General features: G+C 46.0%; 1 protein-coding gene across 1 annotated transcript in view; it reads left to right on the plus strand.

The window, feature by feature from the left end:
- LOC124038697 (tensin-3-like) overlaps positions 1-16,109 on the plus strand; it is a 52,480-nt gene that overhangs the window by 21,737 nt on the left and 14,634 nt on the right. The window lies entirely within an intron of this gene.

A 16,109-nucleotide genomic window follows, 5' to 3' on the forward strand; every position in this document is an offset into this window, starting at 1 on the left:
CAGCTGATACTGTAAATCATGATATAATTAACCCACTGTACAGAGATGAAGTGACTTCTGTTGGCAGGATGCCCATATACAAAAAAACTACAGTTCAGTGGCCACGCATGACTCCAACAACATCATTAAGTTTGCCGACAGCACAGCGGTGGTGGGCCTGATCGCCGACGACAATTAGACATCATACAGGGAGGAGGTCAGAGACCTGGCATTGTGGTACCAGGACAACAACCTCTCCCTCAATGTCGGTAAGACAAAAGGAGCTGATCTTGGACCACGGGAAACAGAGGGCTGAGCAATTCACATCAATGGGGCTGTAGTGGAGCGGTTCGAAATGTTGAAGTTCCTTCACTAAGGATCTATCACATCCAAACACATCAACACAATCGTGAAGATGGCACAACAACGCCTCTTCCCCCTCAACAGGCTGAAAAGAGTAAAAAAGTTAAACAGCTGCACCATCGAGAGCATCTTGACTGGCTGCATCACCGCCTGGTATGGCAACTGCTTGGTGTCCGACCGCAAGGCTCTACAGAGGGTAGTATGTACAGCCCAGTACATCACTGGGACTGATCTCCCTGCCATCCACGACCTCTATACCATGCGGTGTCAAGAGGAAAGACCAACAAATTGTCAAAGACTCCAACCACCCAAGCCACAGACTGTTCTCTCTGCGCGCACACACACACACACACACACCACATACGCTGCTGCTAGTCAGTTTAACCTGACCTACTGTATATGTACAGTACATATCTACCTCAAAGACCTTGTACCCCTGCACATCGACTCGATACTAGTACTCCCTATTTATAGCCATGTTATTTTACTCTTCATTTGTATTCATTATTCATAGTACCCTTAGCTGGACCCCCTCCATGGCCATAAAAGTAAATATGCGACCCCTGACCTTTATGAATGCATTGGGAGAAACAGATTGCAGAGGCTCTGTAGAAGACAATGCAGAGTGGTCAGTGAGTGGAAGGGGAGGGAGCCCTACTCTATCTAGACAGAGGGAATACTCTCTCTCTCCCTCCCTCACACTCTCTCTCTCCCTCTATCCCTCCCTCTATAAAATGCGTACTCAAGCAGTGTCACACCAAGTCAGTAGCGAACAAATAACTATTTTCCAATGAGGAGTGGAGTGCAGTGTAGCATAGGAATGGGACACGGTTTGTCTCTGTGTTCTGTTCCAGTTCCTAAATGACTTCACTCACGACCACAGAAGTTTAACCAGAGAACACACTGCTGCCTTACAACAGAGTTAATAGTCAGAGAGATGAAATGTACAGGAGAGAGTGAGTGAAAAGGGACAGAGGGGCAGTGAGCAAGTGAAAGTGGGAGGAGAGGGAGAGAACAGACAGTTCTCTCATTTTAATTACTCCCTTATTTGTGCCGGGGGGGGGGGGGGCAGACAAACATTCTTCAGCCACACGGAAAAGACCAGCTGAGCCAGAAGGAGAGACAGAAAGGAAAAGAGTGATAGAGGATTCAGTAAAGAAAAAGAGAAAAGTTCAGAGTTTTAGAGAGAGAAAGCGACAGAGGAGAGAGTGGAGAGAGAGGAGATCTGTTTAGCTGACAGCTGTGGCAGTGTGCATCTCCAGTTTCCTCCAGATAGACACAGTGGGATAGTCCTCTGAACATCTCTCCATCAAGACTGCTTCTCTCGGTATGTACTGTTACTGGACACAGTGTGTATTTGTTTTTATTATGGGTCCCTGTTAGCTGCCAAGGCAGCAGCTTCTCCTCCTGGGGTCCGGCAAACTGAAGGCAGTTATATACAATAAAAAAAACAGATTTCACAAAGTGTGAAGCGTGTGCCCTCAGGCCACTACTCCACTACCGCATACACTACATGACCAAAAGTATGTGGACACCTGCTCGTCAAACATTTTACTCCAAAATCAAGTGCATTAATATGAATTTGGTGGCCCCTTTTCTGCTATAACAGACTCCATTCTTCTGTGAAGGCTTTCCACTAGATGTTGGAACTTTGCTGCTATAACAGACTCCATTCTTCTGTGAAGGCTTTCCACTAGATGTTGGAACTTTGCTGCTATAACAGACTCCATTCTTCTGTGAAGGCTTTCCACTAGATGTTGGACCTTTGCAGCGGTGACTTCTACCATTTAGCCACAAGACCATGAGTGAGGTCGAGCAATGATGTTGGGCGATTAGGCCTGCCTCGCAGTCGGCGTTCCAGTTCATCCCAAAGGTTTTCGATGGGGTTGAGGTCAGGGCTCTGTGCAGGCCAGTCAAGTTCTTCCACACTGATCTCGACAAACCATTTTTGTATGGACCTTTCTTTGTGCACGGGGGCATTGTCATGCTGAAACAGGAAAGGGCCTTCGCAAACGGTTGCCACAAAGACTCTCTCCAGATATACTGTCCCCGTCCATACAGCCAGCTGGGTTCTCGGTACATCACGCAGACAGGAATAAAGAACTCTACCGGACAAGAAAACGTGGTGCTGTATGTTTAATGATTAACTACTTATGGTGTGATTCTGATAACGTACAAGTAATTTTGTTCCCCCAACCTAGAATACCTCATAATCAAATGCCTACCGTATTATCTCCCAAGAGAATTCTCTTCGGTAATAGTCACAGCCACGTATATTGCCCCTCAAGTCGATACCATGACAGTCCTCAAGGAACTATACCGGACTTTGTGCAAACTGGAAAACCCATATCCTGAGGTCGCATTTATTGTAGCTGGGGATTTTAACAAAGCAAATTTGAGGAAAACGCTACTGAAGTTATACCAACGCATTGACTGTAGTTCTCGAGCTGCTAAAATACTCAACCACTGTTACACCCCGCCCTCCGGCGGACACAGTGACCTAGTTCATCAGGAAGTGTATAGGGGATGTTGTTCCCGCTGTGAATATTAAAACCAACCCAAACCAGAAACCATGGGATAGATGGCAGCATTTGTGCAAACCTGAAAGCTCGAACAACCACATTTAACCATGGCGACTGGGATTATGGATGAATACAAACAAACAGTGTAGTTATTCCTCCGTAAGGCAATCAAACAGGCAAACTGTCAGTACAGAGACAAAGTGGAGTCGCAATTCAGTGGCTCAGACACGAGACGTATGTGGCAGGGTCTACAGACAACCACGGATTACAAAGGGAAAACCAGCCATGTTGTGAACATTGACGTCTTCCTCCCAGACAAGCTAAACACCTTTTCACGCTTTGAGGATAACTCGCCACTAACGCAGCCCGCTCAAAAGGACTGTGGGCTCTCGTTCTCCGTGGCTGACGTGAGTAAGACATTTAAGTGTCACCTCTACCTTATCTGACACCCTAGACAAACTGCAACTTGCTTACCGAACCAATAGATCCACAGACGATGCATTTGCCATTGCACTGCACAGTGGCCTATCCCACCTGGACCAGAGGAATACCTATGTAAGAATGCTGTTCATTGACTATCGCTCAACAGCAAGGTACACTTCAAGCTCATCATTAAGCTCTGGGCCCTGGGTCTGAAACCCGCCCTGTGCAACTGGGTCCTGGACTATCTGACAGGCTGCCCCAGGTGGTGACGTTAAGAAACAACACCTCTACTTTGTTTATACTCAACACAGGGGCCCCACAAGGGTGCGTGCTCAACCCCCTCCTGTACTCCCAGTTCACCCACCCTTTCACGCCTCCAACTCAATCATCAAGTTTGCAGATGACTCAATAGTAGTAGGCCTGATTACCAACAATGACAAGACAGCCTACCGGGAGGAGGTGGGGGCCCTGGTGCCATGAAAATAAACTCAAAGGAGCTGACCGTGGACAGCGGAGGGAGCACGCCCCTATCCACATTGATGGGACCGCAGTGGAGAAGGTAAAAAGCTTAAATTCCTCAGCGTACATGTCATTGACAGTCTGAAATGGTCCACCCACACAGATAGCGGGTAAGAAGGTGCAACAGCGCCTCTTCAAACTCAGTAGGCTGAAGAAATGTGGCATGGCCCCTAAGACCCCCATACACTTTTACAGGTGCACAATTGAGAGCATCCTATTGGGCTGATTCACTGCCTGGTATGGTACCTGCACCGCCCGCAACTATAGGGCTCTTCAGAGGGTGGTGCAGTCTGCACAACACATCCCCGGGGGCACACTGCCTGCCCTCCATGACACCTACAGCACCCAATGTCATAGGCAGGCCAAAAAGATCATCAAGGACATGAACCACCCTAGCCGCTGCCTGTGGAGAGAAACTGAAAAACATCTATCTCAAGGCCATCACTGTTAAACAGCCATCACTAACATAGAGAGGCTGCTGCCAACATACAGACTCAAATCTCTGGCCACTTTAATACATGGACTTAATAAAGGTATCACTAGTCACTTTAAATATCAGCGCTTTAATAATGATTACATATCCTACATTACTCATCTCATATGTATATACTGTACTCTATACCATCTACTGCATCTTGCCTATGCCACACGACCATCACTCATCCATATATTCATATGTACATATACTTATTTATCCCTTTTACATTTGTGAATAAGGTAGTTGTTGTGAATTTGTTAGATTACTTGTTAGATATTGTGGCATTGTCGGAACTAGAAGCACAAGCATTTCGCTACACTCGCATTAACATCTGCTAACCATGTGTATGTGATATAATAAAATACAATTTTACTTGATTTGGATGTCAAGAAGCTTGGACCCAGTGATGTACTGGGCAGTACGCACTAAAAATCAAATCAAATACATTTTGTATTTGTCACATGCGCCGAATACAACCGGTGGAGACCTTTCAGTGAAATGCTTACTTTCAAGCCCAACAATGCAGTTTAAAAAAACATAATAATAATAATAAATAATAAATAAAAGTAACAAATGATTAAATAGCAGCAGTAACCTAACAATAGCAAAACATAAGTTATTACAGTTTTTAATGTTCCGTAAATCATCGATTTAATTATTCAAAGAGTGCACATTGGCCAATAGAAAGGATGGCTGTCGGGGATTACTCACTCGCCTACGAATTCTCAGAAGGCAGCCCGACCTCAACCCTCTTTCTCTCTTCACGCATATTTTGGGAATTTGGGCCTGTTCCCGGGAAAGCAGTATCTCCTTCACGTGGGACTCGTTAAAGGAAAAAACTTCTGCCAGTTCGTGGTGAGTAATCGCTGTTCTGATGTCCAGAAGCTCTTTTCGGTCAGACGGTGATAGCAGCAACATTACGTACAAAATAAGTTACAAACAACGCAAAAAACTCCGTAGCAACGTTCAGTCAGATGCCAAGCAGTTGCCATACCAGGCAGTGGTGCATCTGGGGTCCCGTGCAAAATCTTTTCAGTCTCCTGAGAGGGAATAGGTGCTGTTGTGCCCTCTTCAACTGTCTTGGTGTGTTTGGACCATGATATTTAGTTGGATAATGTGGACACCAAGGAACTTCAAACTCTCGACTCGCTCCACTTCAGCCCTGTCAATGTTAATGGGGGCCTATTCGGGCCTTCCTTTTCCTATAGTCCATGATTAGCTCCTCTGTCTTGCTCACATTGAGGGAGGGGTTGTTTTCCTGGCACCACGTTGCCAGGTCTCTGATCTCCTCCCAAACTTAGTGATGGCCACGCAGTTGTGGGTGAACTTTGAGTACAGGAGGGGACTAAGCATGCACCCCTGAGTGGAACCAGTGTTGAGGATCAGCATTGCAGATGTGTTGTTGCCTACTCTTACCACCTGGGGGTGGCTGTCAGGAAGTCCAGGATCCAGTTGCAGAGGGAGGTGTTTAGTCCTCGGGTCCTTAGCTTAGTGATGAGCTTTGTGGGCACTGTGATGGTGAACACTGAGCTGCATTCTCAAATAGGTGTTCCTTTTGTCCAGGTGTGAAATGACAGTGTGGAGTGGAGTTGAGATTGGTTAATCTGTTGAGGCGGTATGCAAATTGAAGTGGGTCTATGGTTTCCGGGTTGACGGGGTTGATGTGAGTCATGACCAAACTTTTAAAGACTTTATGGCTACCGACGTGAGTACTATATATGCCATTTAGCAGACGCTTTTATCCAAAGCGACTTACAGTCATGTGTGCATACATTCTACGTATGGGTGATCCCGGGAATCGAACCCACTACCCTGGCGTTACAAGCGCCATGCTCTACCAACTGAGCTACATACTACAGGGTGGTAGTTATTTAGTCAGGTTACCTTCGCTTTCTTGGGCACAGGGACTGTGGTGGTCTGCTTGAAACATGTAGGTATTACAGACTCGGTCAGGAAGAGGTTGAAAATGTTTGTGATGACACTTGCCAGTTGGTCCACGCATGCTTTGAGCACATGTCATGGTAATCCGTCTGGCCCCGCGGATTTATGAATGTTAGCCTGTTTAATGTGATTAGCATCACGTTGTAAGTAACAAAAAAGAAATCCCAGGACATAGACATATCTTATATGGGCAGAAAGCTTATATTCTTGTTAATCTAACTGCACTGTCCAATTTACAGTAGCTATTACAGTGAAAGAATACCATGCTATTGTTTGAGGAGAGTGTATTAATAAATCAATTAGGCACATTTGGGCAGTCTTGATACAACATTTTGAAAAGATATGCATTGGTTTATTGGATCAGTCTAAGAAATTTGCACATACACTGCTGCCATCTAGTGGCCAGAATCTAAATTGTTCCTGGGCTGGAATAATACATTATGGCATTTCTCTTTCATTTCAAAGATGATGGTACAAACAAACAAAAAATACATTTGTTTTTCTTTGTATTTTCTGTACCAGATCTAATGTGTAATTTTCTCCTACATTCATTTCACATTTCCACAAACTTCATAGTGTTTCCTTTCAAACAGTATCAAGAATATGCTTATCCTTAATGTACAGACTGGTGTGTAGGATGTGAGTAAAGTGGAGGTAGGCGTTGAGTGACGATGAGAGAGGTTTTGTCTCTAGAGGCACCATTTAAGCCAGGTGCGGTCACCGCATGTGTGGGGAATGGAACATAAGGGCTAGGCATATTAATGAGGGCTGGAGGCTCTACAGTGAAATAAGAGAGGACCTAACCAAAACAGTAATAGACAAGGCATATTGACATTAGGGAGCGGCATATGTAGCTGAGTGATAATGGGGTCCAGTGGGTAGCTAGGTGAGCTGGAGGCATGGCGATTAAGACAGCTAGCAGGCCGGGGCTCGAAGCAGGCTAGCAGATGGGCCTCAGGGGACTTCGCAACGGGGGAGTCTGTTGAAAACCCTGGTTACGTCGACAGACCAGTCGTGATGGATTGGCGGGGCTCCTTGTCGGAGGCAAAAGGTCTAGGCCAATTGGCAGAAGAGGTATTAAAGCCCAGGAATTATCTGATAGAATTCTTCGGCTAGCCGGGAGAAGTGCCTAGCTCCAGGCTAGCTCCAGGTTAACTGGTGCTTGCTTCGGGACAGAAACCCCCTCGGACGGTTATGTCGGTAGACCATTCGTGATGGATCGGCTTGGCTCCGTGTCGGCAGCAAAGGGTCCAGGCTAATTGGAAAAAGAGGTAATTGAAGCCCAGGGATTGCTTGATGGAATCTCTTCGGCTAGCTGGGAGATGGGCCTAGTTCGAGGCTACCTCCAGGCTAACTACTAGCTAGTTCTCTGTGCTTATATTGTGTTATCTCCCTCCATTCTGAGGTTCTGAGAGAGCACCCTTCTCTCCCCCTCTCTCTTGCAGACCCCTGGTATTTACACATGGCTTCTGGAATGTTTCTTGTGTGGTTGGCCTCTCTCGCTGTCTTCTCCCTCTCTGTTACTCTCTCTCTCTCTCTCTCGCTCCCTCTCTTTGTTGCTCTCGCTCCCTCTCTCTGTTTCTCTCGCTCTTGCTCTCTCTCTCCCTCTCTGTTTCGCTCGCTCTCTCTCTCTCTGTTTCGCTCGCTCTCTCTCTCTCTCTGTTTCGCTCGCTCTCTCTCTCTCTCTCGCTCCCTCTCTCTGTCTCGCTCCCTCTCGCTCCCTCTCGCTCTCCCTCTCGCTCTCTCTCTCGCTCTCCCTCTCGCTCTCCCTCTCGCCCTCTCTCTGTTACTCTCTCTCCCTCTCTCTGTTACTCTCTCCTGTTTGCGTTAGTATTATTATCTACTCTACTCTTCAATCAGCCCATAACTCTCTCTGGTTTCTCAAATTCCAGTGAGTAGGGAAAGCTTTCAGGCCAAATAAAACAGAGAGGGGGACAGGGGAAGCTGATTTAAAACACAACAGAGAAAATGATAGGGGAAGTTGATTTAAAGGGACGAGCCTGTTAGTTTGTCTTCTGTGCAGGTGAATGCTTTAGAGTCTAGCCCCTGAGAGGTCCCGAGAGGAACAATGGGGGAGGAGGTGCTAATGGGGGTATAACTTCCAGATAGGATGAGAATAATGACACCTGTGTGTGTGCGCGCGAGGTCTCTCTGTGTCTCTGTGTCTGTGTTAATAGCTGTCAGACTGGGCCTCTAAGTGTGTGTGTGTGTGTGTGTGTGTAGGGGAGTGAGCGAGAGCACATTCCTGTGGTCAATAGGGAGTTTTGTGGATGCTAGTGCCTTTCGTTCCTGCGTAGTGTGAATGTATGTTTGAGAGAGGGAGAGAGAGGTATGTGTGAATGTTTGCTTGCTTTTTAGTGTGTGTGTATGTAGGCTTGCCTGAATATGTGTGTATGCTTGCAGGAATGTGTATACATACATGCGTGTGTGTGTTTGGGGTTCGGCATGAATCATGCCCATGGTAGTACCACTTCTAGATGGCAACGAACATGGTTCTGTCCTAACTGAGGAGTCTTTGTCAGACTGTCAGGGACATAGAGGAGGAACACACGCCAGGGGAAAAAGGAGAGTAAAATACTAAGAGAAGAGAAAAGAGGAAAATACTAAGTCAGTTTCCCAGATTAAAGTCCTGGACTAAGTAGTCCCTAAAAAAAAACTTGATTTGAATACACCAATGGTAACATCGTATTCTCTTCAAATCAAATCAAATTTTATTTGTCACATACACATGGTTAGCAGATGTTAATGCGAGTGTAGCGAAATGCTTGTGCTTCTAGTTCCGACAATGCAGTGATAACCAACAAGTAATCTAACTAACAATTCCAAAACTACTGTCTTATACACAGTGTAAGGGGATAAAGAATATGTACATAAGGATATATGAATGAGTGATGGTACAGAGCAGCATACAGTAGATGGTATCGAGTACAGTATATACATATGAGATGAGTATGTAGACAAAGTAAACAAAGTGGCATAGTTAAAGTGGCTAGTGATACATGTATTACATAAGGATGCAGTCGATGATGTAGAGTACAGTATATACGTATGCATATGAGATGAATAATGTAGGGTAAGTAACATTATATAAGGTAGCATTGTTTAAAGTGGCTAGTGATATATTTACATCAATTCCCATTATTAAAGTGGCTGGAGTTGAGTCAGTGTGTTGGCAGCAGCCACTCAATGTTAGTGGTGGCTGTTTAACAGTCTGATGGCCTTGAGATAGAAGCTGTTTTTCAGTCTCTCGGTCCCAGCTTTGATGCACCTGTACTGACCTCGCCTTCTGGATGATAGCGGGGTGAACAGGCAGTGGTTCGGGTGGTTGATGTCCTTGATGATCTTTATGGCCTTCCTGTAACATCGGGTGGTGTAGGTGTCCTGGAGGGCAGGTAGATTGCCCCCGGTGATGCGTTGTGCAGACCTCACTACCCTCTGGAGAGCCTTACGGTTGAGGGCGGAGCAGTTGCCGTACCAGGCAGTGATACAGCCCGCCAGGATGCTCTCGATTGTGCATCTGTAGAAGTTTGAGTGCTTTTGGTGACAAGCCAAATTTCTTCAGCCTCCTGAGGTTGAAGAGGCGCTGCTGCGCCTTCTTCACGACGCTGTCAGTGTGAGTGGACCAATTCAGTTTGTCTGTGATGTGTATGCCGAGGAACTTAAAACTTACTACTTTCTCCACTACTGTTCCATCGATGTGGATAGGGGGGTGTTCCCTCTGCTGTTTCCTGAAGTCCACAATCATCTCCTTAGTATTGTTGACGTTGAGTGTGAGGTTATTTTCCTGACACCACACTCCGAGGGCCCTCACCTCCTCCCTGTAGGCCGTCTCGTCGTTGTTGGTAATCAAGCCTACCACTGTTGTGTCGTCCGCAAACTTGATGATTGAGTTGGAGGCGTGCGTGGCCACGCAGTCGTGGGTGAACAGGGAGTACAGGAGAGGTCTCAGAACGCACCCTTGTGGGGCCCCCGTGTTGAGGATCAGCGGGGAGGAGATGCTGTTGCCTACCCTCACCACCTGGGGGCGGCCCGTCAGGAAGTCCAGTACCCAGTTGCACAGGGCGGGGTCGAGACCCAGGGTCTAGAGCTTGATGACGAGCTTGGAGGGTAATATGGTGTTGAATGCCGAGCTGTAGTCGATGAACAGCATTCTCACGTAGGTATTCCTCTTGTCCAGGTGGGTTAGGGCAGTGTGCAGTGTGGTTGAGATTGCATCGTCTGTGGACCTATTTGGGCGGTAAGCAAATTGGAGTGGGTCTAGGGTGTCAGATAGGGTGATATAGGTGATATGTTCCTTGACTAGTCTCTCAAAGCACTTCATGATTACGGAAGTGAGTGCTACGGGGCGGTAGTCGTTTAGCTCAGTTACCTTAGCTTCTTAGGAACAGGAACAATGGTGGCCCTCTTGAAGCATGTGGGAACAGCAGACTGGTATAGGGATTGATTGAATATGTCCGTAAACACACCGGCCAGCTGGTCTGCGCATGCTCTGAGGGTGCGGCTGGAGATGCCGTCTGGGCCTGCAGCCTTGCGAGGGTTAACACGTTTAAATGTCTTACTCACCTAGGCTGCAGTGAAGGAGAGACCGCATGTTTTCGTTGCAGGCCATGTCAGTGGCACTGTATTGTCCTCAAAGTGAACAATGCAAATAAAAAAGTTATTTAGTCTGCCTGGGAGCAAGACATCCTGGTCCGTGACTGGGCTGGGTTTCTTCTTGTAGTCCGTGATTGACTGTAGACCCTGCCACATGCCTCTTGTGTCTGAGCCGTTGAATTGAGATTCTACTTTGTCTCTGTACTGACGCTTAGCTTGTTTAATAGCCTTGCGGAGGGAATAGCTGCACTGTTTGTATTCAGTCATGTTGCCAGACACCTTGCCCTGATTAAAAGCAGTGGTTCGCGCTTTCAGTTTCACGCGAATGCTGCCATCAATCCACGGTTTCTGGTTAGGGAATGTTTTTATCGTTGCTATGGGAACGACATCTTCGACGCACGTTCTAATGAACTCGCACACCGAATCAGCGTATTCGTCAATATTTTTATCTGACGCAATACGAAACATGTCCCAGTCCACGTGATGGAAGCGGTCTTGGAGTGTGGAGTCAGCTTGGTCTGACCAGCGTTGGACAGACCTCAGCGTGGGAGCCTCTTGTTTAAGTTTCTGCCTGTAGGCAGGGATCAACTAAATGGAGTCGTGGTCAGCTTTTCCGAAAGGGGGGCGGGACAGGGCCTTATATGCGTCGGGGAAGTTAGAGTAACAATGATCCAAGGTTTTACCACCCCTGGTTGCGCAATCGATATGCTGATAAGTTCGTTCAGAGCCATCGATGTGTCTGCTTGGGGGGGATATATACGGCTGTGATTATAATCGAAGAGAATTCTCTTGGAAGATAATGCGGTCTACATTTGATTGTGAGGAATTCTAAATCCGGTGAACAGAAGGATTTGAGTTCCTGTATGTTTCCTTCATCACACCATGTCTCGTTAGTCATGAGGCATACGCACCCGCCACTCTTCTTACCAGAAAGATGTTTGTTTCTGTCGGCGCGATGCGTGGAGAAACCCGTTGGCTGCACCGCATTGGATAGCGTCTTCCCAGTAAGCCATGTTTCCGTGAAGCAGAGAACGTTGTAGTCCCTGATGTCCCTCTGGAATGCTACCCTTGCTCGGATTTCATCAACCTTGTTGTCAAGAGACTGGACATTGGCAAGAAGAATGCTGGGGAGTGGTGCGCGATGTGCCCTTGTCCGGAGTCTGACCAGAAGACCGCTACATTTCCCTCTTTTTCGGAGTCGTTTTCTTGGGTCGCTGCATGCGATCCATTCCGTTGTCCTGTTTGTAAGGCAGAACACAGGATCCGCGTCACGGAAAACATATTCTTGGTCATACTGATGGTGAGTTGACGCTGATCTTATATTCAGTAGTTCTTCTCGACTGTATGTAATGAAACCTAAGATGACCTGGGGTACTAATGTAAGAAATAACACGTAAAAAAAAAAACTGCATAGTTTCCTAGGAGCGCGAAGCGAGGCGGCCATCTCTGTTGGCGCCAAAATACCTATCTTATCTAATTTAAATAAGTCCCGCCTTGTAACCAATATCACAGAGGGTGGGTTCATGGAAGGGAGGTTAGCAGCATAATCAAAGTGGGTGGCATTTTTAGCCTGATTAGCAGCATAATCAAAGTGGGTTGCATTTTTAGCCTGATTAGCAGCATAATCAAAGTGAAAGCAATCGGTGACATGCTGTATACTTACGGCCTATTGTAAGCTGAAAGTCACACCTGTCCAGTCCTCACCTGTCCAGTCCTCACCCCACCACAAACCCATAACCACGAGAGGACTTGAAAATGAGCCAGAGCTGAGATGAGTCACTTTTAATTCTTAATTGATCTACCATTTCTATCAAAGACCACTGTAATCGATGGGGCTCAGGGTGGTACCATTCTGCTCAGCTTATGAAGATGCACATGGATCAGATTCAAACTTTGAAGACCGAGATCGAGTCATTAAAGGCAGACCAGCATGAAAAAAAACATTGCCGCCCAGATCTAGTGTGTGTGCGTGTGCGTGTGTGTGCGTGTGTGTGACTGCATCATGGAACGTGTAATTGCTGTAATTCGAGAATGGCAGTGACATCAGCTCCTCTTGACTGTTGACCCTTAACCTCTAAAGTTTAAGGCCTGTGTCTGATCCTCTTCAAACTCAGAGGGATCAGAACGGGGTCAACGGTCTACACAAGTCTAAGGGCCGAAACGTGTTGCTCTTACTTCTAACCATAAAGAAGCACTTTTATCGACTTCCATCGCCCTCCAAGAGGTGTTGTAATTCCTTTTCACTTCAATTTGTTCCTTAATTAATGCAATTTGGTTGGACAGTGTGGTAGCGGCAGTGGTTCCTTCCCCAGACAGAAAGAGGGGATAAAGGTCGAGAGATGGATGGATGTGATATTAGGTTTTATCAACAGTTTATCTCGAAAGGAGTTCTCCTTTAACATGTTAACCATCCTAGGAATACGTGAGACACACACACACACACACACACACACCCATCGACATACAGTTGAAGTCGGAAGTTTACATACACTTAGGTTGTAGTCCTTAAAAGTTGTTTTTCAAACCACTCCACAAATTTCATGACACAAGTAATTTTCCCACCGATGATGTCATGGCTTTAGAAGCTTCTGATAGGCTAATTGACATAATTTTAGTTAATTGGAGGTGTACTTGGGGTTGTATTTCAAGAAATACCTTCAAACTCAGTGCATGGGAAAACAAAAAGAAATCAGCCAAGTCTGGTTTATCCTTGCGAGCAATTTCCAAATGCCTGAATGTACCACGCAGGCGTCAAACCACTCAGTAAAGCGACGCATTCTGTCTCCTACAGATGAACAAGTATAAACACCATGGGACCACGCAGCCGTCAAACCACTCAGTAAAGAGACGCGTTCTGTCTCATTTACATTACATTTAAGTCATTTAGCAGACGCTCTTATCCAGAGTGACTTACAAATTGGTGCATTCACCTTATGACATCCTCCTACAGATGAACAAGTATAAACACCATGGGACCACGCAGGCGTCAAACCGCTCAGTAAAGCGACGCGTTCTGTCTCCTACAGATGAACAAATATAAACACCATGGGACCACGCAGCCGTCAAACCGCTCAGTAAAGAGATGTGTTCTGTCTCCTACAGATGAACAAGTATTAACACCATGGGACCACGCAGGCGTCAAACCGCTCAGTAAAGAGATGCGTTCTGTCTCCTACAGATGAACAAGTATAAACACCATGGGACCACGCAGGCGTCAAACCGCTCAGTAAAGCGACGCGTTCTGTCTCCTACAGATGAACAAGTATAAACACCATGGGACCACGCAGCTGTCAAACCGCTCAGTAAAGAGACGTGTTCTGTCTCCTACAGATGAACAAGTATTAACACCATGGGACCACGCATGTCAGGATTTGGCCAGGGTTGTTCCGGTTTTTGGTCACTAGATGCCCCCATTGTGCTTTTTGACCTTTTGTTTTCCCTTGATCCCCATTATTATTTGCACCTGTGCCTCGTTTCCCCTGATTGTATTTAAACCCTTTGTTTTCCTCAGTTATTTGCTCTGTGTTTGTATGTTAGCACCCAGCCCTAGTACTCTGTGTACTCTTGTTGATCCCGGTGGACTCTCTTGTGGAATTCTATTTTTTGTTCTTGTTTATTTATTTTTGAGTATCTTTTGAGGCTTTTTATGCTATACCTACCACCTTGTGGATTTACCTTTTTGTCTTGGAGGATTACCTTTGTTCTTGTGGAATTCCTTTTGAGGTTGTGGAGTTACATGTTTTCCTGAAGGACTTCACTTTTTTACTTCATTAAATACACTGTCTCAAGTACTGCTGTATCTGCCTCATCTTCTGGGTTCTGCCGACTATTCGTGGCTCAGTTGGTTAAGTGACTGTTTCTCACTCCGGAGACCTGGGTTCGTAACCGGGTCCTGACAACGCAGCCATCAAACCGCTCAGTAAAGAGACTCGTTCTGTCTCCTAGAGATTAACGTACTTTGGTGCAAATCAGTCTCAGAACAGCAGCAAATGGCCTTGTGAAGATGCTGGAGAAAATAGGTACAAAAGCATCTATATCCACAGTAAAACAAGTCCTATATCGACATAACTTGAAAGGCCACTAAGCAAGGAAGAAGCCACTGCTCCAAAACACAATAAAAAAGCCGGACTACGGTTTGCAACTGCACATGGGGACAAAGATTGTGCTTTTTGGAGAAATGCCCTCTGGTCTGATGAAACAAAAATAGAACTGTTTGGTCATAATGACCATTGTTATGTTTGGAGGAAAAATGGGGAGGCTTGCAAGCCTAAGATCACCACCCCAACTGTGAAGCGCAGGGGTAGCAGCATCATGCTGTGGGGGTGCTTTGCTACAGGAGGGACTGGTGCACTTCACAAAATGGATGGCATCATGAGGAGGAAAATTATGTGAATATATTGAAGCAACATCTCAAGACATCAGTCAGGAAGTTAAAGCTTGGTCGCCAATGGGTCTTCCAAACGGACAATGACCCCAAGCACACATCCAAAGTTGTGACAAAATGGCCTGAGGACAACAAAGTCAAGGTATTGGAGTGGCCATCACAAAGCCCTGACCTCAATCTTATAGAAAATGTGTGGGCAGAACTGAAATAAGCATGTGCGAGCAAGGAGGCCTACAAACCTGACTCAGTTACACCAGCTCTGTCAGGAGGAATGGGACAATTCTGCCAAGCTTGTGGAAGGCTAACTGAAACGTTTGACCCAAGTTAAACCATTTAAAGGCAATGCTACCAAATACTAATTGAGTGTATCTAAACTTCTGACCCACTGGGAATGTGATGGAAGAAATAAAAGCTGAAATGAATAATTCTCTCTGCTATTTTTCTGACATTTCACATTCTTAAAATAAAGTGGTGATCGTAACTGACCTACGACAGGTCATTTTTACTTGGATTAAATGTCAGGAATTGTGAAAAACTGAGTTTAAATGTGTTTGGCTAAGGTGTATGTGAACTTCCGACTTCAACTGTGCATGCATTCTCTCACCTCCCCAGGTCAGATTGGCATTAGCTTTTAGTTTACATTGAAGATGTACAGTAAGGTCACCATTAACATATAGAAAGTTTGCATCCCAAATGCCATCCTATTCCCTATATAGTGCACTACTTTTGACGTGTGTGTGTAAGTAATCTAATACTGGAGATGACAAGAGAGGGTTTAATTCAGCCTACATTCCTCAACATAAAGTCAATGGAGAAGAGGGAGAGGGATGAAAGAATAGGAGAGAAGGAATAAAGAGAGCTCAAGAGAGAGAGATAGAAAGAGGGGAGAGGTGGGGAGAGTGGGAGG

This window comes from Oncorhynchus gorbuscha, linkage group LG06 (genome assembly GCF_021184085.1).
Source record: "Oncorhynchus gorbuscha isolate QuinsamMale2020 ecotype Even-year linkage group LG06, OgorEven_v1.0, whole genome shotgun sequence".
In the NCBI taxonomy this organism is placed as follows: domain Eukaryota; kingdom Metazoa; phylum Chordata; class Actinopteri; order Salmoniformes; family Salmonidae; genus Oncorhynchus; species Oncorhynchus gorbuscha.